Source organism: Solanum lycopersicum, chromosome 3, assembly GCF_036512215.1.
Source record: "Solanum lycopersicum chromosome 3, SLM_r2.1".
NCBI lineage: Eukaryota > Viridiplantae > Streptophyta > Magnoliopsida > Solanales > Solanaceae > Solanum > Solanum lycopersicum.
The window spans coordinates 34,725,324-34,731,323 of NC_090802.1; positions in this window are offsets into that span (position 1 = coordinate 34,725,324).

Here is a 6,000-nt window from a genome sequence, read left to right on the forward strand (position 1 = left end):
TTGCTTGGTGTTTACCTTATTGTCTCTCTTATTTGGAGCTAGTTCCTCTTACTACAGCCCACTTCTAGTATGTACTACATGCAGTTGCTTTAGGTTTGAGTCAGTATCATCGGGCATGCCACCTTGGGGATGCAAGTTCAAAGAATTAGCCACATATTAAAATTCTTTCTATAAACTCATTTGGGTCATTTGGATGTTTATTATTTTCTCATCTTGCTTATCTATTCTAGCGCTTAACTTTGCCTCCATTTCAGACACGAGCTTTTTGAATAGCTCTTCATTGGTCATACCCCCTTTGGGTATACTAAATATACACTTTGGTAGAAATTTTGGTCTTGTAGCCCAACCCTTGGGTATAGTACCGATTCGCACCTTGTGCCTGATTTTGGTTTTGGTTTCCACCCCAAGAGATGTTAGGATGGTTTCTCCAACTAGGGTTTTAGCTATTATCATAATTATGTTGTCCTTGTCCCTTTGCACATTACCCACATTGTCCACAGAATCTGGGTTGGCCTCTCATTGTTCAGTGTCATGGGTTCAACAACCACATACCCCACACCGATTTTCTTCTTATTGTACCACATTTACCGGTGCTTCATTTAGATTAAACTGCTGAAACTATAAGGTCATGATATGTTACATTGCAGTTATTTTAGCATTTTTTGCAGTAGCTTGGTCTACACTTAAGGTCCCTGCAGACTTTTGGGGTGTGGTTATAGAAATGTCCCCCTCATATCCTAGGTACCTTGCAACAGTTTGTCTAGTAAATCGAAGAATGCTTCACTTGTTATGGATAGGGCTTTTCCATATGCTGCACTAATAAGAATAGCATGCTCCTTATATTCTAAATCCTTAAAGAAAGTGTGATCTAGTACCTCATTAGTATTCATGTGGTTTGGGCAAGCATTGAACATTTTTTTGAAGCGTGCCACGCTTGGTACATGTCTTCTCCATGCTTTTATGCAAAGTTTGTTATTTGACCTCTCAGCTTGACGGTTTTCTTGGATAGGTAGAATAAAATCAAGAACTTCTTTGTTAGATAATCCAATAAAGTAATGGAATTTGGTTGTTCAGAGTCTAACAATCGCCTTGCGAATACCAGCAATGAGTATGGGAACAATGTTAGCCTCACATAGTCTTGTGAGACTTTAAATAGGATTTAGGTATCAGTTACCTCTATGAATGTCCTAATATGGAGTTGAGGATCTTTATGGGGGAGACCAATAAATTGCCCGTTAGTATGGAGAATTTGTAACGTATTTCGCTTTAATTCAATTCTCCCCCTGATAGAGGTTTCCAAAAAGGTTCTTTCAAAATATCGGGCAAAACGTCAAGCCATTGAGCTACAAATATAGTAATAAATGACAAGGATGTACCGGGATCAAATATATCATAAACAACAATAGATAATACTTAAAACATACAGGTCACCACATAAAGAGAACACCTTGCTCACCTCTAGTGTAGAGAGTATAAAAGTGATTCTTCTTTGGAGCATCCACATTAGAACTACTTGCTTGATCATGCCCACTAACCTTTTTCTGAAACCTCAAATTTGGAAAATATCTCATCTTGTGGCCACTTTTGCGACATCCAAAACAATTGTACGTCCTAATAAGGCAATCACCATATTGTTTCTTTCCACACTTTCCACAAGTTGGCTTCTTGTTTGGTGAACTAGTACCCCTTCCCTTTTGAGGCTTAAGGTTAGACACCTTTCTCTTATTGAACCTAGGTTTGTCTTCGATATCGATCCTACGCTTTGAGGAACCACCATCATATGACCTTGCCCTATTAGCATCTCTACTCTTCTTCTTAGCCCTTGATTCCTCCACTTTTTGAGCATAAACCATGATACAATAAATTGTCATATTATCATGTAGCATAGTCGAGTGACATTCTTCTTTCAAGTCATTGGAAACTCCCATCACAAACAGGCTCATCTCATCCCTTGGGTCTAAACAAAAGAGGGAGAATATTTGGACAATTTAGTAAATTTCAAAGAGTATTCAAGCACACTTACCTCCTTGATAAAGGTTGATAAATCCTTCTACCTTATATTCCCTATTCTCCCTTGGAAAGAATCTATCAGAAAAAGCCATCGTGAAAATCTCTCATGTCACCGGTCCACCCCTCAAAAGCCTATTGTCTCTCCATTGAATATACAATGTTTGCGACACATCTTTGAGTTGGTAAGTGTCTAACTCGGCCTTCTCATCGAAGTCAACCATATAGAATAGAGGAAATTAGACTTCGTCAATGAACTCGATCTTCCTCCACTTTGGACCCATAGAAAATCAAGGGGTTCATACATGTGAAATTCCTCAAGTGGGATGACAGGTAATAACATGTTTGTTTCCTCGGGGTACCACCTCCTTATTAGCTAGGGACGTCATAACTTGAGTTTGAGTAGTGACGGCTTGTTCTTGTGTAGTAATGTCTTGGGCCATTTTGAGGAAGGCATCCCTTATATCTCCATGAGTCAATGCCGGAAGATTTGTCGAAGCTTGATCATCATTTTCAAATTCTTCAAGGTCAGGGACGTGATTACCTCGTCGAGGAACTCCTACATTTGCAATATCTTCATCAAGTCTTCGTGCGGCTGTTCTTCGAGTTTTCATCACCTATAATCACTATACGAAGTTTAGGTGAAAGTACATAATAATACTCTAGAATCACGAACTAGGAATAACAAGAAGATGAGAGTTTCCTCAGTATCATATATTTTCCCATTCATAAGTGTGGCGCACTTCACAATTTTTAATATGAACGTATATTGATGTGCTTTAATGAGACATCAATTCTAGGGATATTAAACCTCATGCTCTGATACAAAGTTTGTCACATACGGAGAACACCCCCTAGACGTAAGCGGCATCATCTTCCTCGGTGAAGATGAAGACTAGCTTCTTAGCATTCATCATTACATTCGTAGGTTAAAATGCGAAAAACTTAACACTTTTTATCTACATCTATATTATGAGGTTTGTATAGACCCCTCTCCTACACATAACATACTCATAGCGAGTTAAATTAGACCCTTAGTATAAGAAAATAACATAGTTTTGTAGTTTTATGACACACACATATATATAAGATACAATCATAGTCTTAATAGTGATGTCTCATATTCAACCATCTAAGCCGAATAGAACAGTATGGGAATAACCCTTACACAAATGTAAAAGTGCCACTTAGGGCTTACAACATTGCCTTGAAACAACATGAGTGAAATGAATGTCTTTAGACTATAACAATGTAGCGTAGGTAGAATGACAAAAGGTGTTATCCTCGGAAGTTGAGAACATAGCCACACTTGGAGGAATGATCCAAGCCTTGCTTGCAAATGGTCACGATCCCTTCAACGATCAGAACTTAAATTATTATAGAGAAGGGAGAATTAGTGATTAACACATCACTCGTACTAAGTATGGAAACATATGCACAAACCACATAGAAATCGTGCTAAAAAGGGACATTATACTAGAACATGATGAACTTAGTGTAAAGACCTTCTTTATGCACACTTAAAAGACCATAAAAACCAAGAAGTACATAATCTTAACTACAACATCATTTTCAACACAAGACCAACAATACCAAGTCAACATATGTGTAGCCATACAACTTTAACAAGGCATATATTAGAACTTCATAACAAATCTAACATATACTAGACCCTTACCCGTAACACCTTATCAAGAATACAAGTATAATGACCAATCATAGACCTATAACCTCACTTAATCCAGTAAACCAAACAAAGGACCATGCATAATGCCTAACTTCTCATAACATAGTACCAAGATTATGAATAATAATACTTTAGCAATATAGACCAATAACATACTCCATAAGTGAAACTAATTACCATATAGTATCATCAACATATATGATCAGCATATGCATATCATTTACAATATAGGTATATATATATATATATATATGCATATATATATATACCTAAGATCATTCTCCTAAGAACTCCCCTCAAGGCTAACTAGTGCAATGTGTAGGTAGAGTCCCATACCCTTACCTACATTAACTTTTACCCCTTAGGTCATCCTAGTTAAATATCACTTCATTACTTCATTTTACTTTTGGGAACATCTTGCCTTAAATGACATAGAACACATGAGATAATGTGAAATTCTATGTAAAAGAACCTTACACCGAAACACGGTTGATTACTTTCCAAAGTTGTACCACAACATGAACATAGCATCGATGTTGATACACTAGCTAGTATTCCTACGTGGCAGCATAGTTGAAGAAATTGGAGATATAGTGGAGACCCTCTTTATGCTCAATGCATTATAGTCTCCAATATCATGAGTACAATCGTGAACCTACATTCCCTATGTTTGAAAGGACACTACTCACTACTAGTTCGCCTGGTGCTAATCTAGAGTCCCTTTTTAAAATGTATTTAAGTCATCCTTTATTGTCAATGCTTAGTTTAGGTCATAGGATACTAACCCTTTTTATATCATTATCATTAAATCATTCGGAATTGCATGATAATCAATTTTAATAGAACCCTCATAGTGGGATCAACACCTTATATCATATCATAGTAATACACATAAGTGAATCAACAACATACCTATATCATCACAACCTTAACATGATCTCACAATTCATAAGATAAGATATTTCAATACTTGCATCATACCATCCTAAATAATCTAATCAGAAGGCATATACTTCAATTAAATCAACATCACTATGTATAAGTCATCACAATATAGGTAAGGATTTAAAGATCACAAAGTTATACCACTTCCTCTTTCAAAGCCATCATCATGGTCTTATCATCAACCAACACCAATTCATCCATCAATTAGTATAACAACGTCATAGTATAGTAATTCACACATTAACAAAATCAATTCCATTACTACTAGAAAATTAAACTTACGATCACAACCTAGGGTTTAGGGAGAAGTTCATCTTTCAAAAGAACGTTATCACAAAAAGAAGTAGCATAATTGAATCATAATGCTTCTTAATATAATCATAATAACCAAAATAAACCATATATAATTCAATTTAGAATATCATTTTCGTAATAGAGAGAAACCCACATAATAGAGAGAAACCCGCATGAAACTCATTTTTTGAAATTCAATTTTGGAAGAACCCTTTGAAGAAAGGAATCCCAAAGGTGAAGAATCCCCTTACTTGGTATTTGATGAATATTAATGGAGAAACTTGAATCCTTACTTCCTTATTCCCCATCAAGACCATAATTCTCTATAGATTTTTTTGGGAGAGAGAATGTTGGGAGAAGGAAGAGCACTTTGAGTTTAAAAATTCTAAGGTTTTTAGTTGGGTTTACGCCTAAGGTAGGTTATGTAGGTAATTAACTAACCTAAACACCCCCTAACCAATAATTAAACCCCTAATTAACTAAATTGATCAAACTAACTAATTAAAACATGACAGCAAAATAGTGGCCCCGACCTATGAGGCTGCGACCTATGGTCTGTAACTCAGTCGAAAGCCAGGACCCCCACTGTCCTGTGCCGTCTTTGTATAGGTCAAAGAGTGACCAAGATGGATCCTTTGAAAAAATGGATAAGTTAACTTTGATGGTGTCCACCGACACCTCGTCGATTTGTCTACTCCTTGTAGCTTGGCAACCGTCGATGGCTACTATCTCCAAGACAGTTTTTAGCCCAAAGAAAGGGTCCTCCTTGAGGACCCTTAGGGTTTTCCTCGGGGAGTTTTCCCCATACGGTTCTGCATTAAACCTACTCTAATATCTATTAGATACCTTACCACCAAATTCCATCAATTACGATTCCTAAAACATAGTCAAATAAGCTAGGACACACTGGCACCTTTTGGACTAGTCTCTGGACATATGGATTAGTCTCTGGACATAATAAACGTTCCTTGATATTTTAACTCCAAAAATTCCTAAATGACTTTTGTACTCTATTATTGACCTTAAAACAGTCTTACAACCCTTAGACACTCATGTTAAGCTCTTGA